The following is a 12,046-nucleotide window of genomic DNA, read 5'->3' on the forward strand; positions in this document are numbered from 1 at the left end:
TGAACAGTAAACAGGAACATATTTTCAGAACATATCTGAATCGGTTATGATCCAGAACCGGTTCCGGGTGTCCCGCCGGAAATGGCCAAATATAAAAGGGAACCAAACCCATGCAAGCGACAAATCAAATCGCGGATTTTAAGGCAACCGGTAGTGTTCCGCAACCGATTACGGTTGCCCCATCGGAAGTGGTCAAATGTAAAGGAGAACCAAACCCATAAATTCGACACATTTAATGACTTTTTAGGTAAGCTGATGAACGGTTAACAAAACAAATCATAGACCATACTTTGGAAAACCAATAGTGTGCCGAAACCGGTTCCAGGTGCCCCGACGGAAGTGGTCAAATGTAGAAAAAAAAACCAAACGCATACACGCAGCACACTAAATAACGGCTTCTTCGATAACGCGAAGAACGGTCAGCAAGAAAATAGTCTCAGGTCAGTAGTGTTCCGGAACCAGATTCGAGTGCCTCGCCGGAACTGGCGAAATGCACGAATGAACTAAACCCATACATGCATTACATCAATTTGCGACTTTTTAGGAGAACTGATTAATAATTTGCATGAAACTAGTCTAAGACCACATCAGGGACAATCGGTAAGTGGTAAAATGTGAAACGAAAATTGTAAATGTGAAATTGAATCAAATTCATGCGTGTCGTACCATAAAACCACGCTAATTCGACAATGATTGCTGTCAAATTACCTGTGTAAACTTTCAATTCGATAAAATAACTCTATTTTAGTTTTGTTTAGATTGTATGATTTGTTTTTGAACACAAATCTTACAGATATTGTGGTGGTACGAATTGATAGCTTGTACAATTTACAATTGTTGGCTTCCGAGGTTCACTGCAGTTGATTACCAAACGGATCAGGTGTCGGAATGCACCAAATTAGAACTTTCGGAAGTAGCAGTTGCACGAGGAGCCGCTGCGGGTGTAAGTAACATCACAATATCGTATCATTCGTATTTACAGTGTATTACACTGTGCCATTTGATCTTTTTTTTAATTCAACATATTTCGAATGAGCGGGGTACAAGTTAAAAAGTGTCTAATTAAAGAGTGATGAATACGCGGGGTTTGACAGTACATCAAATAGCAGCTTTTTTGATAACTTCTTCTTCTTCTTCTTTATAGCTCGAAGTTCGCATTGGAACTTGACCTGCCTCTCTTCTACTTAGTGTTCTTTAGAGCACTTCCACAGTTAATAATTGAAGGGTTTTCTTTGCCCGCCATTGCATGAATTTGTATATTGTGATGCAAGTTCAATGATACACTATGCTCAAACCCGCCGTTTCCGGAGTGGCGATTCATAGCCTTAACCACTAGGCCAACTGGAGACCCTTTTTTGATAACACGATGAACGATTCGTAAGAACATACCCTCAGACCATATTTTAGACAACCGGTAGTGTCCCGAAACTAGTTCTGGGTGTCCCACTGGAAGTGGTCAAATGTAAAAGTGATTTGTACCCATGCATAAGATAAATCAAATCGTGGTTTTTTAGGCAACCTGATGTACGTTAGCAATGATATTGCCTCAGACTATATTTGGGAGTCCCGGTGGTGCTCCGGAACCTGTTCCGGAAAGTAACCAAATGTATCATGCGACACATCACATCACGGCTTTTTTAATAACCTGAGGAACGGTTAACTAGAAAATAGGCTCATACCACATTAGAGACTACTGGTAGGGTTGCACAACCAGCGTTTGATGCTTCGCCGGAACTAAGAAAGTAAATAAAATCAATGCAAGCGATAAATATGTGTAAGAGAACAAAATCTTGACATATTAAACCCACATCCAAACAGACGTCTCACTATACTCACTACGTTCTTGTTTTTAACGGTCAATAAAATATAACCTAGAATGTGCAGGAAAAACTTTATCGAAGACCGCAAAGTGATCTGTGAATGTGTAAAAAGTTATATCTTAGCTTGTTAGTATCGTCTTGATATTGATCAGCTCCCAATGTTAGTGAAGGTACTCAAGCAGTCAACTGAGAAATCTGATATTATTCAGCTCTGCTTCTACGCTGAACACAACGTCGGAGTATGTGCCATCAATAAGTTTTAAGTCAATTCAATGATGGCTTTGATAAAATGCTTGCTTTTCTTAAAAAATATCAGGATTCAGGAACACTTTGACTGACGTCGACGGAAAGATCGTGAGAACATATACGACGAGAAAGGCACTATCACCTCTAGGTGGATTAATTTGGGTTTTTTATAATTTTTTTACTACAATTATCTCACGATAGGTATGACGGCTGATGATTCTGAAGTTCGCAAAAAAAATATGAAATTTTGGTGAAATTTGTACCAATTGTCCATTTTACCCCCACGGTCTGATTTTGTTAAAAAAAAATCCAAAACTTATTTTTTTTTACAAAACCTATTTTTTTTTCGGTCGAATACACTCTTCTACGTGGACTTTATTGGTTTAGGGTGTAAAACTTGTAATAATTTGAAAATAACTTACGAGAAAACCTTAGCAATTATAAGCAGATTTTACATCATTTCCGTTGTTTCACGTGATTTTTAATGTTCTTGTCATCCTGAAGAGGATTATTTGATTTTAATGTTCAAGATCAGCAAAAGTATAATGATTCATGCTTAGGCATAAGCTTCAATCGTTGAAAAATTTTGAAAAACAATAAAAGCCATGAAACTGTACCCTGTCCATTTTACCCCACCTGTCCACTTTACCCCCACCACCCCTACGCTCTCATGAGCATGTATTTTGCAATAATTTCGACATGGCAACCTCACTGGGTTTATAAACCACCTTCAAATACCGAAAAATATTGATATTTTGCAAAAATGTGAGCGTATGAGCAATTTTAAAAAATGTGTGTTTCCAACACAGTCCCTGTGCGGCATGGGCGTTACTCAAAAATGAGAGCTTTTGTTTTAGAGAGAACAAAAATTTAAAGAAAGTTGTTTAGATATTTCCATCGATAGCCTAATAGTGTTGTAACAATGTACGAAGACAAGCTGTTTCCGACATATTAGATGCCGTTATTCCACATATTATTCAAAGAGAAACAAAGTAGCTTAAACATAGTTTAAGAATACTGGCTTAATCGTTTTGTTCAGCTGCTGATTAGCAGTGTAATAATATCACTTAATTAACATTGTTCGCCATGTTTAAATTTGTAAACATGGTTGTTGATTATGAACCTAATAAGAGCATCTACGGCTGCATATTATTTTACCTCAAACAAGAGCCTTGCAGCAGCTCTAAATCATTAAATCGCACTTTAAAAAACATCACGACTTACCTTTCACACTATTCTGATTAACAGCAGCAAAATTACCGTGCTTAAAAACAGCAGCTGGCTCCTCTAACTAGCAGCGTCGAGAAATTTCCCCCCTGACGGTTCCTTCATCACGACACGGGTTAAGCCTTCCAATCTCGAGCGGGTTCAGGATCCACTTTTTATAAGAAGTTTCACAAGAGGAGAAAACATATTTTTCCTCCGTACACGAAATGTAAGTTCCGAAAACAAATGACAAATAACTTTATTGAGTATAAAAAATGAAAATATGTTTGAAAAGTCACCAAATATGCAAAACAACACCGCACCGTAGCTAAGAGACCATGCAACTAATATTAAGCTCCAGTAGCGCTGCTGATGATCAGAGCTTACCGAAAATTTTGTTTACATGAATCAGCTTCAGTGTTGATGTAAACAATTAGTCGAATAACAAAACTTAAGCGATGTTTAAGCAACGCATGAACGGCAGCGTATTGGTATCAATGTTTAAATACTGTTTCAAATCTTCCAATTCATGTGGTCCTGATTGGAGAAGAGCAGATGCAGACGGCAGTGAAGCAGTAGTTCCCGAGTTCGAGTCTTGTCATCGATGTGAGTTCTATCATAAAAATGTGATTGAAATGCGTTAATGTAGGTAAATATGGTCATATTAAATTCTTTCAAATTATTCACATATGAAAAAATATGTAAAAGAAAAATAATTTTTGCTTTCATTCATACAGCTATATTGAAGAAACGTTCAAGAAACTTTTTGGCAGCATTTGTTCAACCAAATGTAAACACTGAAATGATTGCCATGTTTTGATTGTATTGTGCTGGAATAATTGTCGTAGAAAGCTTGTTATTATGAACCAAGAAGCTAATGCGCTATAATTGTTTCTACGATCTTTGTTAGACGATTATACAAAAAGACATCATCTTTACATTTCTGATGTATTTGTAAATAGTAAAAGGTTTGAACGTTGAACAACAGCTGTAAAACGATGGCACGATCATTGAATAAACATCACATTCACAATGTTTATAGAACGACTGTTGTTGAAATAGTTCTCCATTTCTGGGCTAACAAGAGTTGAACAACAGTTTTCTCTCAACTAAACCAAACATAGTTCGACATGTGGCTTAACAACGCTGCTTTGAGAAACATTTCTTAAACTGATAATTGTTTCTTGGGTGAGGCCTCCAGGTATACCTCTGTAACCAGATGGAAGCGCCTGAAACACCCATGATACCCTCTGAAACGCCTTTGATACCCCCTGGAACGACCCAGGGAATCCCTGATATGCCCCAGAGATCTCCTGGAACCCCTAGAGACTCTCTTAAACGCCCTTGACACTTCCAAGTACCCCATGAGACCACCTGAAACGTCCTTGGGCTTCTTGAAGCGCCCACTGAGACTCTCTGGAATGCCCCTGAACCGCTTGAAACTCCCTAAGACGCCTGAAATTCCCTAAGACGGCCCAAAGCGCATTGACACCATGAAACCCCCAGAAACTCTCGTGAGACCGCCTAAAACTCATCTGAGACCCCCTGAGATCGCATGACATGCCTCTGAGACCAAGAAGCGCCCCAGATACCACTTGGAACTCTCTTGATACTCCCAGAGACCTCCTGAAACCCTCTGAGACGCTTCTATAACCTCCAGGTATCCCGTGAAACGCACATGGAATACTCCCAAAGAAGACGTAAAAACATGAAACATGATGGCAAAGTGCGTTTAATTAACCAATTGAGAGATGAATTTGTGAAAAAATACCACTTGTGTTGGTGGGATTTGAACCCACGCTTTAACCAACTAAGCCACAGTACAAGTTATGATTCTGCGGAATAGAATGTCAAACTGGATTCGAAGCGACACCCTAACCGGGTCCGTCTTTCACAACTTTATATCCCGCATCTTGTCCCGCACTTTTGCGGCCAACGAACAACAAGCTCGCACTGGTATGTTGTTTTAGATTGTTGATATTAAGCTCGGCTGACACATAGGCTTGATCGGTGCAACCGCAGTATGCCTTAAGCACTTAGCACCCCGAAGACTACTGGGATCTCCTTAAAAGCCCCTGAGACACCATGAAGTACCCCTGAGTCCTTCTGGTACCCCTTAAAGCTCCTTGGACCCCCTGAAACGCCTCACGAGATCCCCTGAAAGTCCTTTGTGGCTCTTTGGAGCACCTCAAAAACCGTTTAAGACACCTAGAAACCCCCTGTGAGCCCCAGAAACCCTCAAAGTACCGTCCTGAATCTCTCTGGGACATCCTAAATCGCTCCTGGAGACCTCCCAGAATCCACTCTGAGACCGTCTGAACCGCTTCTGAGATTCCTTGATGTGCCCCTGAGACCCCTTGATGGCTCCCCCAGAGACCCCCTGGAGCCCTCTAAACCTCCCCTGGTATCTCATCGTACCCCAACACAACCCCTAGGGACCCCCGAAACGCAATCTTTGTTCTCCTCTATAAACGCCCAATGCACAATATTGGTTTCATTTTTTTTGTATCCATCTAGCGTTGCGCGAATCAGTTTAATAAGTTTCGCCGGAAAACCATGGTCTGACATTATCCGCCAAAGCTCATTTCTTTGCACCGAATTGTATGCTACTTTCTGAAGGTTATTTTTCCGAAATTTGACTAAGATTATCCGCTGGTTAAACATCTGATCTGTCATTGATCGGTCTTCAAGAAAACTAGCCTGGTATTTTTCGACGAAGTATTCCTCAAGAGGTCTCAGTCTGTTGAACAGGACACGCGAAAGTATATTGTGCGCCGAATTTATAAGGGTAATAACTTCGTAATTCGTTTCTCTTCTTCTCTTGCCCCCCCCTGCACCGTTCCCAGTTGAGCGTTACCAACATTTTTGAATAACTGTTACTCTAAATTTCGATAGTATTAATGTGGACCTAAAATAAACCAGCGTTAACAAAACGGAAGTATGAAAAGGTTCGAGTGCCGATTATTATTTATGTTCCAAAATATCAACCTAAACATCAACTGAACGAAACAGTAGGTACCTACTCGCTATCAAATGCGACCGTTTGATAACTAGTCGCAATAGCACGTGGTCAGTGCTCTTCTCGAGCGCGGTTCTCTCACTCACGTGTACCGCGTTGCGCGCCATCGCATCGCAACATCGTCATATCGACAAAGCGCGCGCGAAGAGAGCGAAACTTTGCGCGCTGCGCAGCAGAAGAGTCACACTTTCGTTCTCACTTGACTCATAACCTTCTGTAGCTGTCGATGCCGGGCCGGTCCGCCGCTCCGTCGGAAACGACAGAAAAAAGCCGGTCTCAAGCTCACACTCAAGCTCGTCTCGGTCTCACACACCACACCGGTCGCGATCGGACGGTTGTCGAGTTGAGCTTGAGAGTTCGATCCCGATAGCGGCGCCGTGTGAGATGATTGCATGGATGATGGTTCCACAGTGCGGTGGCCGTCGCGAGATGAGATAACATCCCTTCTGTTTGTGCCGGCTCGATGATGACGGCACCGTGGGGGTTCAGGTGGTCAAAAAGTTGCGCGGTTTATCAATAATAAGTTTGTATTATTGAGGAAAGGGATTCTTTTTATATTACGATTGTATCGGAAATCGAAAGCTGACACCGTCAGCTTTGTACCGTCTGGCTGAATACTGAATACAAAAGTACCAATGCGAATTTGGGCGGATCTTTACGGAACTTCCTGAATCTTAACTACGTTACGTTACAGACCTTTCCAAAGACCTTTGCAAAGCAAAGATAACAGTACACATCGTAGTTGCTACTCCGTGATTGACCAGAACAGTCGAAGTTGCACAGAGATCCAATGAATGGTGCTTGGGACTAGCTACACACTCTCAATATGCACAATTCGAGAGTTCAAAGCTACAAGATTATTTTGCAAATATCACCAGACTCCAGGAGTCCTCATGCGTTTGCATTGATGAAATTACCCCAACTTCTTCTAGGATGTAAAGATAGGAATCGGAATGATCTCACCCAGTTCCATGTCGTCGAATGACCGCATCCACTGCACTCCTTGACTCCTTAAGTTTTCTGCAATACTGTTGGCTACCAAGTTTTCATCAATTTTCATCACTTCACGAGGAAGGACAAAGTACATCTGCCCCAAACACGCGGCATTTTTCACTTTTTCCTTCGAACAATAACACCCTATCGCGATCCCCATCGCAACTGCCTCAAACACGTGTCATTTTTCCTACGTTACGTTACAGACCTTTCCGGAAATTTATTCATGAATGCCTAGAGATGGACTTATATCAAACCTTCGTAGATTATTATGAACTATTACAGATTTTCCCCGTCTTTTCCAGAAGTTTTCGCGAGCCGCAGAGAACTTCAATAGATCATCAAACATTTTTGTAGATCCCTTTGGGGTCATTCGTTGACAAATACGGACCGTAACGAATCATCGCATACCTTCGTGTACCCCCACTTACCTTTGCGTAGCTTTGTAGGACTTTACAAACTTTTGTGGATATCCACGAACCCTTGAGGGCTATCATAGACCATACTAAGAAATCTTACGAACTACCGTTAACATGTTCTGGCCACCATATGGGTCCCATAGTGCAACAGGTCGGTCCGTTGTCGAGTTGAGGTCGTTCAAGGCAAGAGCAGCAGCCAGCCGGTACACTCCTAACGAGAGTGAGAGTATTTTCTCACGCGACACATAGTATGCGACTCCGGTTCGGGCTCCGCCGGACTTCTGCGCGCGCAACTTGCGGTGTGGTGACTCAGCCAGAGCCTGGGTCCCAACAACAATCGAAAAGGGGTGAGAAGATGCTGTTTGCGGGCCGCGCTCATTTGTTGATCGTACAACTTAAATTGAACAAAAAAAAAGGAGGGAGGTTGTTTAAGGTTGCTGCTGCTGCTGCTTAACAGGGATGTTGATGATCATCTTTTGGGTGCGCGCGCGTAGCTCTTGGAAATCTGAGCGGGCGCGCGCGCGAAAAGGTATTTAAGTTATGTCAGCACGTAGAAGCCTTTCAGTTGTCACATGGACGACACTCGACTTTTTCCTTACCATCGTTGCCTAGGATATGGCAGTTTCGAATTCTGTCGCGGATGCGCACTAGAGAGCTTCGAGCGGATTCAGTGGTTCTGATTGTGTTATCCGAGTGAACTTTTTTTTTACTATCCTGCTGTGATACGGTGAAGAGCACTTTCGAAGAATATCTATGGACTGTGGACTTTCTGAAGCTAGTGAATAGTGACGTTTTTGTGAAAATAAAGAAATTGCTCTGGACTGTTTGAAAATTGAAGGACTATCGGCTCTGAAGTGTTGTAAAAAGTGAAGAAGATCAAATATAGTGCTAAAAGGAAAAAAAGGAGTGGATTCACTAACGTAAGTCAAACTAATTAACATATATCTGTTTTTTTTTAATTGTGAATGTTTGAAGGAATTGTTGAGTCACCATGGACTATAATACGAATGAAATTATAACAAAAAAAACCCTAATTAATCCACCTAGCGGTGATAGTGCCTTTCTCGTGCTTTAAAATATCCTTTCAGCAAAACTCGAGCGACATGTTGATGACATTGACATAAATACAAAATGAAAACTTCTTGCAAAATCAACTCAATATGGATACATTTTATAATAGCCCAACATCCAATATTCAGAAAATATAAGACAAACGATCGAAAACTCAAACCAAACAAGTGTCATGAAGCCGCAAAATTTTGAAACATCATTTTAGATTTTCCGGTCATCATTTTATGACTCCGGATATCTACCCCAACTAAACTAACCGCCATCTTGAACATTGAGACGCCATCTTGGATGTTCTGGTATTCATTTTTGGACTCTGCACCTAAAATTACATAAAATAGTCGCCGTATTGAATTTTGGCATGTCGATTATGATTTTCTGGTTACCAGTTTTGGACGAAGACCGGCATTCTTCCCCATTCAAACTATAGTCATATTGCAGACCTTGTGAAACAGCGCACAGCTTGGGTTTTCTGATTACAAATTTTGAATTCTGGACATATTTTCATACAAAATATGCCCATAATGCAAGAAATAAAAATCCTATAAAATAGGCACTAACTTGAATACTGGGCCATTATCTTGGACTTTGAACCGCTATCTTGGATACTCTGGTAGACTCCGAACATATTTCCCATACCAAATAGACTTATTTTACATAGTTTTTGAGCTCAAAATTCCTTAAAACAGCCACCATCTTCTGTTGGCGCGATCAAATTCTTATTTTTCCATTCAACGATGACCCATCCTGCTATAAATTTACACCTTTGGAATCTGAAATGGTACGATTTGATGAGATCGCTTTAGTTTTGTCTATATTTTGTTCTCATATATGAGAACTTAGACCTATTCGTCACTGTTGTTCATACCTAATGTTTATCAGGCCATTAAACAAAGCCACGATTTAATTTTTCACATGAACGTTGGTTCTGCTACACAACAGCTAGTCTCTAATGTGATCTAAGGCTATTTTCTTGCTAACCGTTCATTAGATTATCAAAGAATCTGCGATCTGATGTGTCGTATGTATGGGTTTAATTCACTTTTATATTTGGTAATTTCCGGTGGGATAGCCGGATCTGATTCCATGAGTCATGGACCATGACACTACCGGTTGTCCCAATTATGGTCTGAGAATATTTTATTGCTATTTATTCACCTTTACCTAATCACCGCGATTTGATATATCGCATGAATGGGTTTGCTTCACTTTTACTTCTAACCACTTTCGAAGCCACAGCTGAACCCACAACACTACCGGGAATCTAACGTGGTCTGACCCTATTTTTCCATCAGGTTGTCGATAAGTCGTGATCAGTCTTGTTAGAGATCACAGTCATTTGAACCTTTTCGTCGATATTCGGCCTCCTTTATCTCCGACATTCGCAACACAAGCAATCAAACTACTGTTCGAAACAAAAATGTCAAACGAATGCACTTCACCACGATAGCGGCTTCGGGAGACGGTTCGGCTTTTGTTATTCCTGTCTTCTTCCATAATAAGAGCTATGTTAATGTTGCCCATCTGTGTGTCGTATTCAATGCAACATGCAATAATAAACTAATATTAACGTTCATAATCGGAATTGGCTTAAAATCTATGCGTAAAGCTAGCATTAGACACATGTCATCGTGTTAGATGACATTGATTTGACCCTTTCTTATGTTTTTTGGTCTTCGTTCTACTGCTCGTGTTGTGTGTAGGTAAGAGATAACGATAGCGCACGAATGTAACAAAGCCGACTGACACCCGACTGCGGCAACGAAATGAAGGTAGTAAAAAGTGTCGAATGTTTACAAGACTGGTCGTGATTTGATGTACCGCATCCATGGGTTTGGTTAAATTTTACATTTTACTACCCGGATCTGATTCCGGGTAACTACCGGCTGAGCCAAATATGGTCTAACATTATTGTCTTGTTAACTGCTCATCGGTTAACAAAAAACGCTGCAAATTGAAGGTGTCACATGCAGGGTTTGACAATTTCGACGGGGCTCTCGGAACCAATTCCGGAACACTACCAGTTATCTTTAGTGTGACGTAAGGTTATTTTCTAGCTAACTGTTCATCAGGTTATCGCAAAAGCCACGATTTGATGTGTTACATGCCTGGATTTGGTTTACTTTTACATTTGGCCTATTCCGGACACTCAAAACCGATTCCGAAACACTTGCTGGCCGTTCATTAGGTACTTGATGTGACTCATGTACGGGTTTGTTTCTCTTTCAGATTTAACCACTTCGGCGGGAACCCCGGAACGGGTTCCGGAACACTACTGGTTCAGATATGGTCTGAGATGGTTTTCCTGCTCATTGTCCATCAGGTCATCGAAAATGCCGTGGTTTGATGTGTCGCATGCATGGGTATGGTTCACTTGTATATTTGGCCACTTCCAGCGGGACGCCTAGAACCAGTTCCGGAACACTACCGGTTCAGATATGGTCTGAGATGATTTTCCTGCTCATTATCCATCAGGTCATCGAAAATGCCGTGGTTTGATGTGTCGCATGCATGGGTTTGGTTCAATTGTATATTTGGCCACTTCCAGCGGGACGACTAGAACCGGTTCCGGAACACTACCGGTTCAGATATGATCTGAGACTATTTTCCTGCTTACCGCTCATCAGGTTATCGAAAATGCCGTGGTTTGATATGTCGCATGCATGGGTATGGTTCACTTGCATATTTGGCCACTTCCAGCGGGACGACTAGAACCGTTTCCGGAACACTACCGGTTCAGATATGGTCTGAGATGATTTTCCTGCTCATTATCCATCAGGTCATCGAAAATGCCGTGGTTTGATGTGTCGCATGCATGGGTATGGTTCACTTGCATATTTGGCCACTTCCAGCGGGACGACTAGAACCGGTTCCGGAACACTACCGGTTCAGATATGGTCTGAGATGATTTTCCTGCTCATTATCTATCAGGTCATCGAAAATGCCGTGGTTTGATGTGTCGCATGCATGGGTTTGGTTCTCTTTTATATTTGACCACTTCCAGTGGAACGCTCAGAACCGGTTCCGGAACACTACCGGTTCAGATATGGTCTGAGATGATTTTCCTGCTCATTGTCCATCAGATTATCGAAAATGCCGTGGTTTGATGTGTCGCTTGCATGGGTTTGGTACAATTGTATATTTGGCCACTTCCAGCGGGACGCCCAGAACCGGTTCGGGAACACTACCGGTTCAGATATGGTCTGAGACTATTTTCCTGCTTACCGCTCATCAGGTTATCGAAAATGTCGTGGTTTGATGTGTCTCATGCATGA

The 12,046-nt window shown here is 41.6% G+C and overlaps 1 protein-coding gene across 2 annotated transcripts in view; it reads left to right on the forward strand.

The window, feature by feature from the left end:
* Window positions 1-8,125: 8,125 nt before the first annotated feature.
* Window positions 8,126-12,046, forward strand: part of LOC109416749 (mucin-2) — a 237,459-nt gene continuing 233,538 nt past the window's right edge. Inside the window, exon 1 of one of the 2 annotated variants that reach the window (XM_062857036.1) lies at window positions 8,126-8,623. The gene's annotated coding sequence lies outside the window, so the exon portion shown is untranslated. The remainder of the gene's footprint in view (window positions 8,624-12,046) is intronic. The other variant, XM_062857035.1, reaches the window with a different exon arrangement.

Source organism: Aedes albopictus, chromosome 3, assembly GCF_035046485.1.
Source record: "Aedes albopictus strain Foshan chromosome 3, AalbF5, whole genome shotgun sequence".
Classification (NCBI taxonomy): Eukaryota; Metazoa; Arthropoda; class Insecta; order Diptera; family Culicidae; genus Aedes; species Aedes albopictus.